This window comes from Anabrus simplex, chromosome 4 (genome assembly GCF_040414725.1).
Source record: "Anabrus simplex isolate iqAnaSimp1 chromosome 4, ASM4041472v1, whole genome shotgun sequence".
Classification (NCBI taxonomy): Eukaryota; Metazoa; Arthropoda; class Insecta; order Orthoptera; family Tettigoniidae; genus Anabrus; species Anabrus simplex.
The window spans coordinates 457,271,365-457,285,826 of NC_090268.1; the positions used below are offsets into that span (position 1 = coordinate 457,271,365).

General features: G+C 47.3%; 1 non-coding gene across 1 annotated transcript; it reads left to right on the forward strand.

Moving 5' to 3' along the window:
- The first annotated feature begins 12,719 nt into the window (after positions 1–12,719).
- LOC137500652 (5S ribosomal RNA) lies at positions 12,720–12,838 on the forward strand. The gene has a single exon (XR_011018160.1). It is a non-coding gene; the product is annotated as a 5S ribosomal RNA (ribosomal RNA).
- Positions 12,839–14,462: the final 1,624 nt, after the last annotated feature.

Sequence of the window (14,462 nt, forward strand, 5' to 3'; positions counted from 1 at the left end):
AGAAAGAAAGAAAGAAAGAAAGAAAGAAAGAAAGAAAGAAATAAGTTACCGTTCTTCCCAAGTCAGGTTAGGATTTCTGCATCAGACACGGCTAGGGCTGATCGTGGATCTACTAATACCTAACATGCTCAATTGTGCACCGTTATATCATCACCAGTCGTGAAGTCACAGCTGCATCTTCTAATTACAGGGTAGATGCTACATATTTCGGGCAATATATAACCCAGGTTTGGCTTGGATAACCTAAAAATATTCAGGTACTGGGTCTGGCCTGGTTATATCAAGTGTCACCCTAGATCAGCAGGGCTAAGAATCATCAGGTCTCTGTCATGAATTTAAATGGCTTAGTACCCCTCATTATGGTGTACCTCTCTTCATATTTGAGGGAAGAGGAGTAAAACTTAAAACTTTATTGCCTGTCTTAAACCAACTGCTTTCTTTGGGGTATTGTCTAGCACAAACTTCTAAGGCGACCACATCACCCAGCCCGATGCTCGAATACTGCTTGGGCAGGGGTGTAGGTGGTGGTTAGTGGTTGCAAGAAGGGTCCTGGAAGGGAGGGATAATAAGCCAGTACGCCACTTGCTCTTAAGTCTGTACCTTTCATTATACGGTTTCATTAACTATTTTTTACACCTGCCCTGTAGTATGGTACCATTTAGTAAGAGGTCTCTAGAGTTTGGCCTAGTACAACCTTCAATGAAAGTAGTTTTCAGGAGTGGTTAGGTACCCCTATACTTACTTTCTTTCTTTCTTTCTTTCTTTCTTTCTTTCTTTCTTTCTTAGATTACAAGGTGTCGGTAAAACAGCTGATCGTTGCTTATGTACAAAAAAATGTTCATACATGGGCTTTCATTCGCTGAGGTAAATGATAATGATAATAATAATAATAATAATAATAATAATAATAATAATAATAATAATGGCAAGAACACAAAGGGTCCTTTTCTCTGCAGCTGATTTTTAGCATGAAGGACAGAGGCTGTCATGATGATGATGATTACCGAGTGATACCGTTAAGCTAAAACCCAGTAGGGGATTAATATTAACAGCAGGGAACGTTGTGCAGAATCATTCAGTAAAGATGTAATGGCAGGGGGGGGGGGGAAGAGGGCGTTCAGTATAATACACCATCAACCCAAGTACAGTGCATATTTAGCTCTATGTTATGTTATGCTCTCTCTGCTCTCTGTACCTTTATTTGGCCCTACAACTTGTCTCACCAAGTGAAGGAGATCTTACACATAGTTACTGTACTGTACTTAATTTCACGCTGACTTCAACTGCTAGTAGGATACGCACGTCGAACCATGCAGAAACCTGCACGATTTCAAACGACTGCCGACTAGATAGCGACTAGGCCGAAGAAAGAAAGGGCATCTTATAAATCGAGAGCGACAATTCATTTTCGAGGTTAGGGTTACCGCATGGTTCTCTTAGCCAAAGAAATCATGAAACCATTTTGCGAGTAAAAACTGATGTTACCTGAATTTTGGATACAGTTATTACTACCATCATCATCATCATCATCATCATCATCATCATCATCATCATCATACGCTACTCTGTATGATGAAGGTGGGTAGCAAGATCGAGTCTCGGCGCGATCAGTTGGCTTCAAATTCTGCTTCACCTCGTTCAGAGTATACATATTCAAGGTAAAAACAAGAGCTTCTCTCAAAAAATAAACTCCTATTGAAGGGTCATTAAACACAACTTCTTCTTCTTCTTCTTCTTCTTCTTCTTCTTCTTCTTCTTCTTCTTATTATTATTATTATTATTATTATTATTATTATTATTATTATTATTATTATTATTATTATTATTATTATTATTTTCCTTTCTTTCTTTCTTTCTTTCTTTCTTTCTTTCTTTCTTTCTTTCTTTCTTTCAGGACCATTTAAGTGAGATGTTAGCTGTATGAGTGTTGCAGCACCTCAAACCTTTACATTTTTTCCTTGTAAGTTGTGGCAATGTCTTGCAGAGAAGTTTGTTGGGAAACCATGGTCCTTCCTTCCTTCCTTCCTTCCTTCCTTCCTTCCTTCCTTCCTTCTTTCCTTCCTTCCTTCCTTCCTTCCATCCATCCAATAAATCTGCTGAGTTGCTGTCTCAAAGGGTCTCTCATCCTAAAGAAATTTGACCGAAGGTAAGGGATGTTGCCAGGTCTATCAAACTGACAGACTTATCATCTCCTGGTACAGGAAATCTGTTCTTTGAAGAGTCTGGACTGACTGCCCCTTCCTCCGTCACGGTGTTCTCAATCCTGCCTTCGCAGCCCACTGGAGGCAGTAAGATACGACTCACAATGCCTCCATCCAGCAGGCGAGGGGTGAAGCCTCTCCTGAGGCGGTACAGGCTCTGTAGCGAACTGGAAATTTAATTATGCCCTAAGAAACATCTAGAGGTTCCCTTGGGCAGGCTGTCCCTTTTCCCAACCTGAGCTTTCGACCCCCGACAGGGGCTGAAAGCTGCTGGATGTGAGAGACTGTACAGAGTTGAGAGCCTTATAAATAGAGGCCTAAAGGCTAGGACTTTACGAGATTGGCGCTACCTGCAGGAAAGCAGGAGTCGAACGAGTCATGGAGGCTAGCTTCTAACTTATGTCCTTTATCCTGTAGGTCCTTTCAAGCAAAGCTACAAGAGGCAGATTACAGCAGGTCTGCTTCACTCTGTGGAAAACTACCTAAAGGCTGACTTGCCTTTGCTCTCACTCGGAAGGGGTTAGAGCCTGAGGATGGCCGTTCAGCTCCATTGCTAGAGGAAGGATTGGGCTTCCTTCAGGTAAGAGGGGGTCACTCCCGGGGGCGTCGCGACGACGACGGCCGCCCCTAAACGTCGGCATGGAGAGGCGGCTGGTGAAATGCTGCCCATCGAACGCACCTCCATCAGGACGCCCGAAGCAAGGTGACGAGTACTTCTGCCACCTGAGGAGCAGCGTCAAACCTTTGACTATCCCTTCCTAACCGAACCCTGATTGTAACCCACCCCTTAAAGACGCAGGGAGCACGAGAAAGGAGCTAGGAAGCACGTCCCCAACTTGTCGCCGCGCAACCCACCCGACAGCCAGCCACTGCTGTTTCCTGCGCGGTCCGAGTAGCCTGATACACTCAGATAACCAGGGGAGAGCGCGAACACATTCTGATCGTGACCATGGCTGACACAGCAACAGCATCGGCAGCATCTGCACCCGCCTCGGCTCCGGCCCAGGCGTCGCCCAAGAAGAGCAAGGCTTCTGCATCGAAGAAACCTCGCACCAAGCCTGCCCATCCGAAAACCTCCGAGATGGTGGGCAGTGCCATCAAGAGCCTAAAGGAACGAGGTGGATCTTCTCTGCAGGCTATCAAGAAGTACATCTCTGCCAACTACAAGGTGGACTCTGAGAAGCTGGCCCCTTTCATCAAGAAGTACCTGAAATCTGCCGTGGCTTCCGGAGAGCTGGTCCAGACCAAGGGGAAGGGAGCTTCAGGTTCCTTCAAGCTCGCTTCGGCTGCCAAGCCGGAGAAGGCCAGCGCAGCCCCTGTCAAGCGGTCCGCTGCCCCCAAGGAGAAGCGCATCCCCAAGGCGAAGAAGGCTGGTGGAGCCAAGGCTGCAGCCAAGAAAGCCATTTCCAAAAAGCCTGCTGAGAAGAAGAAGGCCGCTCCTGCTCCCAAACCCAAGCAGAAGGCTCCTTCCAAGGCTAAGAAGGCCGCCAAGGTGCCCACTAAGAAGCCTAAGGCACCTAAGCCTAAAAAGGCCGCTAAGCCCAAGGCCTCGCCTAAAAAGGCTCCAGCAAAAAGGAAGTGAGGACATTTCGTGTTCTTGCTTCCTTCTACACGCACCTCTTGCTCTCGTAAGAGCAGAGGAAAAACGGCCCTTATCAGGGCCATCAATTTTATTCCCCAAGAGAGCATATTATGTCAGTCACTGTCCAAGGCTGGAACCCTGGCCTCTCCTATCTCTGCCTCCTAAACAGGCTAGTTTGTCTCATTGCGGGGCGACTCACTCTTCGAATTTCATTATTATTGTACTTGACTACATTTTTCTTTATCCTTACTTACTGCACTTTTGCTGTTGCTGTTGTTGTTGTTATTATTATTATTATTATTATTATTATTATTATTATTATTATTATAACTATCACCTCCTAGATATTAATTAATGAATTATTGTACTCAGTACTCAAGATTATTATTATTATTATTATTATTATTATTATTATTATTATTATTATTATTTTCTGTTACTCTTAGATTTTTCCTTGAACCTAGAGGAACCACTAGCTTTTTTTTTTTCTTTTCGTTTTCCTTCTATCCTAGACCAGAGAGACAATAACTACTCTTCTAGGAAATTTTGGTGGCCCTGAAAAGGGCCGTTTGGTAAAGCTCCAGCCATAAGACAAGCACCGGACTTAGGCACGTTCGCCACGGATGCGGCGGGCGAGCTGGATGTCCTTAGGCATGATGGTGACACGCTTGGCGTGGATGGCACACAAGTTGGTGTCTTCAAAAAGACCCACCAGGTAGGCCTCACTGGCCTCCTGCAAGGCCATGACAGCCGAGCTCTGGAAGCGCAGGTCGGTCTTGAAGTCCTGAGCTATCTCTCTCACCAGCCGCTGGAAGGGCAGCTTGCGGATCAGAAGCTCAGTGCTCTTCTGGTAGCGCCTGATCTCACGCAGGGCCACGGTGCCGGGCCTGTAACGATGAGGCTTCTTCACTCCTCCGGTGGCAGGCGCGCTCTTACGGGCAGCCTTGGTGGCCAGTTGCTTGCGCGGGGCCTTGCCTCCGGTAGATTTACGTGCAGTCTGCTTAGTACGGGCCATCACGTGCTCACTGTCGACTCGTCCCAGGAAGAATGGTGCGGGGGCTTGCTGCCCGGCTGTTTTATTGCTTCGCTTCCCCCACCCTCGGTAGCAGCTGCACTCCCATTGGCCGGGCGGTGCTGACGTCACCGGGGCCAGGCACTTTCAACAAAAGCGAGGGGTCGCGAGTGCCAGCCGCATTCTAGCTCTGAACTCGCAGCTCTACTGATCTATCATGACCGGACGAGGCAAGGGAGGCAAGGGACTCGGCAAAGGAGGCGCCAAGCGTCACAGGAAGGTGCTCCGAGACAACATCCAGGGCATCACTAAGCCTGCCATCAGACGTCTCGCTCGCAGAGGTGGAGTCAAGCGTATTTCGGGACTTATCTACGAGGAGACCCGTGGCGTGCTCAAGGTATTCCTGGAGAACGTTATCCGGGATGCCGTCACCTACACCGAGCACGCCAAGAGGAAGACTGTGACCGCCATGGATGTCGTCTATGCTCTCAAGAGGCAGGGACGCACCCTGTACGGTTTCGGTGGTTAAGTCTCCTCCGAGCGTGCTCCCGTTTGTGAGCATGCAGTATTTAAAAAACGGCCCTTTTCAGGGCCACCACTTACCTCTCAAAAGAGCACAGAGTCCCACTTACAGTACTCCTCTAACGTAGCTTGCGCTATTCTCCCTCTCAAAACAGTCATCTCCCCGAAACCTGCACGGAAAAAAAAGCCCTCATTATCAGTTATGATGTCTACATTTTAATGCTAACAAGAGAAAACAAACATTATCTTCCTTGCCGTGCACATCTGATACACAAAGTATTGTAAATATACTACTTTAAGTATCCTTTCCTCTCTAGTTAAGTGTGTGTTCTTACATGCATAGGTCGGTAGTATCCAGCAGTCAAGAACAGAATTATACAGCATTAATGAAATGAAATCTATAATGTACTTCCTTCTTCCTTCCCTTCTGAAAATTAAATATTAAGAGGGGCCTGGAGCTACTTCACTCATTTCCCCCTTAAATAAATAACCTCAAAGGTAAGGCTATTCTTGTGCTCTCCTGGCTAATGTTACAGATGCCCTCATATTTGCAGTGTCTCATTATTGTTATTATTATCATTATTATTAGGAGAGTTGTCTGAACTGCTCTATCACTTCAGGATTTTTCCATACTTCTGTAAGATAGCTATACCAGCATGATAGACAAACAGCTCTTATCTTAAGGTGTTGGTGGCCCTGAAAAGGGCCGTTTATTTATATTTTTCCGGTGAGCCAACGCCCTGACCGAGAACAGGAACTTAAGCCTTCTTCTCAGTCTTCTTAGGCAGGAGCACTGCCTGGATGTTGGGCAGAACACCACCCTGGGCAATGGTCACTCCGGACAGCAACTTGTTCAACTCCTCGTCGTTACGGATGGCCAACTGTAAGTGACGAGGGATGATCCTGGTCTTCTTGTTGTCACGGGCTGCATTGCCCGCCAACTCAAGAACTTCAGCTGCCAGGTATTCCATGACTGCGGCCAGGTACACAGGAGCCCCAGCACCCACTCGCTCAGCGTAGTTTCCCTTGCGGAGGAGACGGTGGATACGGCCGACAGGGAACTGCAGGCCTGCACGGCTGGAGCGACTCTTGGACTTGCCCTTAACTTTTCCTCCCTTTCCTCGTCCTGACATGATGCTCTGCTGCTCTACTTCGAAAATGATACCGAATCACTCTGCGCACCAGTTTTGTAGCCTGCAAGGTTGCTCATTTTTTTTTTTTTTTTTTTTTTTTTGTTGATGGCCAGTGGATGGGAGCCCCGGGGCGAAAAATATGCCCCCCTACTCATCTGTTTCCTGGGAATTGCCGATGAGGCGAAAAGTCACTGTTCTCGCTACACTGGCGGGGGAGAAACAATCTGTCTGATAGGCTGGGAGGCCTATAGTCAGAAAAGAAACCCCCACTTCACTTTAGTTAACGTTCTCAAAAAGAAGGTTTATATCGGAGCAGTATTGATATCAGAGTGCTTCTTAAGAAACGGCCCTTGACAGGAGAGTAATTTAGAGTAATTTTAGTGGTAGGACGGTTTCAATTTGGAATAGACCGAAAGGTTGGCCGGTTCGAATTTAAAACAGGTCATAGAGGATCCAAGGGCCACGGTACTTCAGGCGAGTACTAGGCTTCTTGGTCCTCATGACCCGTTTTAACAGTAAAATACCAGGGTCCTCTGATTGGTTCGAGAGGATCCTAGCCCTGGTCATCCTCACTATTTTATTTATCTGAGATCTAAGTGTGGGGATACGAAGCTCGGCCCGTATCCTCTTGTTAGATTTCAGATATGGTGCTCTGGTCATCATTCTAAGTGTCTTGTTCTGGAAAGCTTGTAATTTTGAAAGTGGAGTTTTCGCAATATAGCCCCAGGCCTCACAGCCATACAGCAGGATGGGCCTGATACATGCTAGGTAAATATTTCTCTTGATGGAGGTAGAGATATATTTATTGCCTAGCAGAGGTCTCAGTGCTTTCATCCGTGCCGTGGCACGCTGTCTGGCCTGTTCTATATTGTGGCTCCAGGACAAAGTTCTGTCCATTATTAAGCCGAGATATTTAATTTGGTTCGTCCAAGACACGGGGACGTTATTGATAGTGAGGCGGTCAAGGTTAGGCCGGCGCCGGGTGAAAACAATTGCCTGGGTTTTATCTGCATTTATTTTCACCTTGTTCCGGTGACACCACTCCCAGAAGGAATCGATCCATTGCTGTAATCGTCGGACAGCATAGTCATTTCTCTTCATGCCAGTGTAAATGGCTATGTCATCCGCGTACTGCTGGATCTCTACACCTTCCCGTGTAGGAAGATCGTTCACATATAGGCCGTAGAGAGTGGGGCTCAGCACTCCACCCTGTGGGACTCCTGCTCTGAGTACCCGAGGGGTGGATTGCTCCCCTTCACAGGAAATATAAAATTTCCTGTTAGTCAAATATGACTGAATAATTTTGACAAGGTAGTTAGGGACTTTATATAATTCCAAAAGTTTTACGATTAAATTATCATGCCAGACAGTGTCAAAAGCTTTCTCTACGTCGAAAAATACTGCTGGCACGCTACGGCGCATATTGAACGACCTTGTGACATACTGTGTCAGGCGCAGCACCGCAAGGGGGGCGCTGCGCCTGGACCTGAACCCAAACTGCTCAGGTCGCAGTATGTTGCGGGTGTTTAGGTATCCATTGAGGCGAGAGAGAAGAAGTCTCTCGAAAATCTTAGAGATATGTGATAACAGGGTTATCGGGCGATAATTTTGTGGGAATAATTTATCCTTCCCTGGCTTCGGGAAGACTATCATTTTACCAGTCTTCCAGACGTCAGGGAAGTATCCCAGTTTAATACAGGCCGAAAAGATGGTTGCTAAGAAAATTACTGCCCTGTATGGCAGTGATTTGATTTCCTTGTTCGAAACCCTGTCATCACCGGGAGACTTCTTCTCATTTAAATTTTTAATAACCCTGCGAATCTCGCGAGGCTGGAAGTCAGGTACGTTGAAGTCAGGTGTCCATTGTCTTTCGAAAGCCAAGGCTTTTCTGCGTATCTCACGGGTCCGTCGCTCGTCATCGTCATCGTCATCGTTATCTAAATTGTGAGTTACGCACTGGCTTTCAATAGTGTCCGCGAAAGCCTCAGCTTTATCATAGGGGGAGAACACCAGGCCGTGCCGGCCGTGGATGGCACGCCGGGGTTCCTGGGTTCGAGTCAGACCGCGAGTGACACGCCAAAAGTCACGCTCTGACTCGTGTTCTGAAAGATGTCGGCAGAATTCCTCCCATCTTTCAATCTTACGTTCCAGCAAGCGATTGCGGACTTCACGGGCTAGTTCCAGGTATTCCGCCCGGTCAGCTGGGTCCCGGAATCGTTGCCATCTCTTCCTATATCTGTTTTTAATTTGGATCAAATCCTTAAGGAGATCCGGTGTGGTATCGTCCTCAGAACCAGGACGGTGCTGAGAACGATTATTATTATTATTATTATTATTATTATTATTAATTTTGGCTGCTCGAATGATGTATTTCCGGGCATTGCAGACCTTGTTATTAAGGTGCGCAATCGCGCGGTCAACATCATTCTCGCTGGTGATCGAAAAGGTTTTCAGATTTTTATTGACATGCCACGTGAATTTGTGGTAGTCAAGGTTTAGTTTAGAGATAGGAAGAGACGGCTCATCGAGCCTAACCCAGGTAAGATTGAAGATGATTGGTTTGTGGTCGGAATTTAGCTCATCAGGGACTACAAAATCAATAGCCCTGCTGTAATACTTAGTAACTGCGACATCAAGGACATCAGGTAGGCCACCATTATCCGGATAGAAGGTGGGCTCCGTGGGGGCATATACACTGATGTCAGTATCTGTCATATGTTGCTGGAGTATTCTCCCCCTAGGATTTATAGTCCTGGAGTTCCAGTCGGTGTGCTTGGAATTCAAGTCGCCTCCGATGATAGAGGGCGTATGGCTGGGATTATTAAGCAAAGTATCTAGCTCCGCCGTATGAAGCGGAGCGCTGGGAGGGAGATAGGCCGCAAAAATACGATAGTGATAATTACTGTGTCTAATCTCGATACCGAGAGACTCAATAACTCCGAGAGGGAGGGGGTCTATGACGTGATGAGTAAGCTTAGACTTAATCAGCACGGCCACGCCCCCGCCCTCTCTGTCAACTCTGTCTTTGCGGTATACCGCAAAGTTTTTAATTTTGAAGGGCATATGAGGTTTCAGCCATGTTTCCCCTAGTAGGAGGATATCGATGTTATGCTCAGAGATGAACGACTCGAGTTCGTATCTCTGAGCAGAAACACCCTTGCAATTCCATGCACAGATTCTGAGGTCCATAGTCAAAACATGACAGCCTCATTAGGGTTCTGAAAAGTACTGCATAACAGCACTTAACAGGACTCCAATTTTGTCAATCATGGTTTCACATGTCCTCAGTTTAGTCATGGTGTCCTTAATAATAGGCAGTAATTTTGAGAAATTAATCTGCCTCACGAGATTCAAAATGTCACCCATGCCCGAAAAGTCGGATATGGGAGACGCTTCCGCTGGGGGTGCAGGGTTCGATGCAGGGGTGGGGGCGGCCTGGGCGCCTCCGGCAGCAGCAGCATAAGTAAAGTTAGGGTCTACTGCCCGGGAGGGGGGGAGGGTCCTCCTTTTCTCAGCTTTGGAGAGCTCCCTGACTACCTTCTGCTCCATAATATTACGAAACAGTTGGCAGCCCCTCCAGGAGGCGGGGTGGTTGCCCTGGCAGTTGGCACACTTAGCTGCTGCCTCCGGCTGTAGGGGGCAGGCAGCAGCTGAGTGGTTTTCACCACATTTCACACATCTCAATGGCATTTTGCAATAATTAGCGGTGTGCCCCCACCGCTGGCATCGGTAACACTGAGAGGGGCCCTCACGGCCCCTGAAGGCCTCTATTTTAACGGCACACCCGCACAGATGCTTTACGGAGAAGATGGTTTCTGAGAATTTTTCCCTCGGGAGGGTGACACTCATGACACTTAGAGGGATCAGCTTTTTGGACGTTGCATCTCGCCTGGTGTATTGATAAACATCCTGGGGCTGATATCCAAGTGCCATGAGTTCCTCGCGAACCCAGTCCACGCTGACTGTGGCAACTATGTTGCGGATAATTACCTTTAAGAGCCTCTTACTCGCCAGCTGGTGAGTATAGAAACTCTTGTTATTCTCTTCAAAATATTGCTTAATGAGCAGGTAATCGTGTTCATTGTCTGCGTGAAATTTCAGAGCGTCCCTGGTATTGATCACTCTGATATTTCCAGTGCAGCGTGTTCGGAGGTAATTGTAGTGGCGCTGATACTCCGATTTATCAGCGACCACAATTGGGGGAACAGTGACCTTTTTTGGGGGCGCGACATCCATGGCTTCGCCCTGGCTTCCTTGGGATGAGCACTGCTCTGTCTCATTAGTGTTGGAGGCCGAACTCGCGACCTCAGCGCGCCTAGCAGGCTGAGAGGAAGCAGTACTGGTTGAGGGGAGGGGGTCAGCTGGCCTAGGCATGAAATCAGCTAGGGTTAGGTTTCCGTCAGTGGGCAACGAAGCCAGGACACTGTAGCTATTAGACGTGGGAACAGAGGGTTTGGGTAGCAGCTTCTTAGCTAATTGATGTTTAAAATAATGCTTCCGAGCCTTTTTGGCCACTGGGTGTTCGCTGCGAACGACCGCGGCTATATGAGCCGGGATCTCCCCTGTTCTGGAATATTCCATGACCACGTCTTTTAATGGAGGGAAGAGTTTAATGGTGGAGGCAGCCTGAGAAGCCGGCAAGCCCTGATTATCACATGCAGTTCGCTTTAGCGTCGCGGAGAGAGGAGGAAAATCGTCTCCACCACCTCCCGGTGGCGGGGATTTAGCCATCATGCAACCACAAGTACTCTACAACAAGGCACACCAACAAGCAAAAACAGCAAGTGATGTAGCACTTACCAGATTATACCAGAGAAGTAGCCAAAAGGATTGGTTTAAGATCCAATTTAGCGCTTCACCTGTATAATACTTGGTACCTTATAAACACAGAAAATAAGCTCACACCAAAGCAACAAGTGGGAGAGTACAGCACTAAGCGTCCGCTGTCACCAGGAGATTGTTCTCGAATGGCTTGGCTGGCTGAAAAAAAGGTTGCTCAACGTTACGAGCCAACCAATAAGGCTGCAGTAAGCTTGCGCTCATTGGCTAGTCGCATGCAGCCCTCTCGGTCTTAAAAAGAATTGCAAGGGGCCCGCAAAATTTACTTTCTAGGAGACATCCGAGACAACCATGCCACCCAAGACAAGCGGAAAGGCAGCCAAGAAAGCCGGCAAGGCCCAGAAGAACATCTCCAAGGGAGACAAGAAGAAGAAGCGCAAGAGGAAGGAAAGCTATGCCATCTACATCTACAAGGTGCTTAAACAGGTACATCCTGATACTGGCATCTCCAGCAAGGCGATGAGCATCATGAACAGCTTTGTCAACGACATCTTCGAGCGCATCGCCGCTGAGGCTTCCCGTCTGGCCCACTACAACAAGCGCTCCACCATCACCAGTCGGGAGATCCAGACTGCCGTCCGCCTCCTGTTGCCCGGTGAGCTGGCCAAGCACGCCGTCAGTGAGGGTACCAAGGCAGTTACCAAATACACCAGCTCCAAGTAAGGTGCCAGGTTTTCTGCCTTGCTGCATTCTTAACAAACGGCCCTTTTCAGGGCCACCACACCTTTAAAAAAAAGAGCAGCATCTGTTAGCCTTGTTATCAACTCCACTCTGATTTTATCTATCTGTCCTACTTCATATACATCGAAAGACAGTGCAAAACATTCAAATCATAAGCTAACGAGGGAAGAACTACTACTACTACTACTACTACTACTGCATTACCTTATTGCTAAAAATCCTCCTGCTTTGTCCTTTACAATGAAAACCAGACCAACCCCCATGGCACTACAGCCCCTAAGCAAGCAGGCTGAGTGGACCTCAAAGCAGCCATTAGAACGAGGTAAAATTCCTTTGCCTGGCCGGGAATTGAACCCGGGCCCCCCAGCTACGAGGCAGGCACGCTGCCCCTGCGCTACAGCGCCGGCCCCTTCACAACCACCTTCAGTAATTATTATTATTATTATTATTATTATTATTATTATTATTATTATTATTATTATTATTATTATTATTACAACCCTAGACACTTCCCGTGTGTGTGTGCGCGCGCGCGCCAGCGCGCGCGTTTTTTTGGGGTTAGGTTACGAGAAGTGGGGTTAAGTCGAGTTAGGTTACGTTTCGCCGCGGAGCGCGACAACCACCCGCGCCCGCTCCGCGACGGCGACCTCCGAGCACACCCCTGCACCATTGCCAACGCCCCCGCGCCACAAAGACCTCCAGGAAACTCGCTTTGCGGTTCGTATGGACGTTTCAAGCTCCGTTCTCTCGCCAACGGCCATACCATGTTGAATACACCGGTTCTCGTCCGATCACCGCAGTTAAGCAACATTGGGCGTGGTCAGTACTTGGATGGGTGACCGCTTGGGAACACCACGTGCCGTTGGCTCAATTCCCTTTTTACCAAGTTTCCCAGTCCCAGTACGACAACTTACTTTCAACTTTTGCCTCAGGCCAGCAGAAATTGCTTAAATCACGTTTTTTGTTACGTCTGAAACTAGCTAGACCTTTTGCTGCTCTTCGACCCCGTGTGGCTATACAGGAACGAAGCTTAGCGTAGTATTGCATTTCCTCCTAGGTGACCGGCCTAACCTGGCGGCGGCGACATCATTATTATTATTATTATTATTATTATTATTATTATTATTATTATTATTATTATTATTATTATTATTCGTGTCTCTCTCTCTCTCTCTCTCTCTCTCTCTCTCTCTGTGTGTGTGTGTGTGTGTGTGTGTGTGTGTGTGTGTGTGTGTGTGTGTGTGTGTGTGTGTGTGTGTGTGTCGACCTAGGGGACCCTTGCTGAGCCTAGCACCGCTTCCAATTACTCGTGCCAGGATTTTAACTTTCGTACCTCCTATCGTACGTCCCTATGTCTAAACTTGCTGTTCTTATTCTTTTAGGTTAGTGTAGCTTATCCTGCAGGCCTCTTATGGCACATAACATCATTCTACGTCCTATTTCTCCCAATATTAAGATTATTAAAGGGCGGAACGAGGCTTCCAAACTCCCCGCCCACCTTGAAAATCGCGAGGAAGGTGGTTTCCATGCAACGTCATCGACACTGTCGTGATTACAATGAAAGCCATGTCCTAGCAACCGACCGCGGCATTTAGCAGCCCCTCAAAGAGTCGAACAATTTCCTTTTATGTTCTTCCAGGTAAGTAGCTATTCAAATTACGACACGGTTCGGCAATAAGTTACAAGTTTGTAGTACGCTCGTGTCTCTCCCGGGCTTCCTTACGAACGGTAGGGCACCAGTGCAGTACAGTGGCCTACACACAGCCCGCTATCTTCGAAGTGCGTGTGTTGCGATGTAACGTAGTTTTGAAGCCTAGGAACTTGTAAAACTCTTTCATTTCTATCAAAGACGAGACGCCCTTCAAATAAGACTGAGAAGGTAACCTTTTGACGACAAGGGTTAGTTCAAAGAGTCGTGACGTTTTAGGTTAGGTGAAGGGAGGAAAGCACTCGTTTTTGTTGTTTGTACGTCAGCTGACCGATCTTTTGGCAAGTGATAAATTGAGTAGAACGAATCGGAACTCCGGATAGTTACTGTTACCGTCCTAGAATTAAAATTAGACCATTCTGAGCCCTACTTGACAGGTTCGACACCGGCTCACTCGCGTGATATTTCGATGGTCTGTAGATATGGGCGCATAAAAAGAACTCCTGCGGGACAAACTTCCGGCACCTCGGCATCTACGAAAGGCGTAAGATAATAGTGAACATAACCTTACTAGTAGTACCACCACCACCATTACTGCTACTAATACGACTATTACTTAAGGCAGTGGACAATTTCGAACTCAAGCAATAATGTGTCCATTTGCTGACCACCTGATCACTGCCTCTTGCCTTACTACTACAGGCTAGCGTTCAAGGAAAGAAAGAAAGAAAGAAAGAAAGAAAGAAAGAAAGAAAGAAAGAAAGAAAGAAATAAGTTACCGTTCTTCCCAAGTCAGGTTAGGATTTCTGCATCAGACACGGCTAGGGCTGATCGTGGATCTACT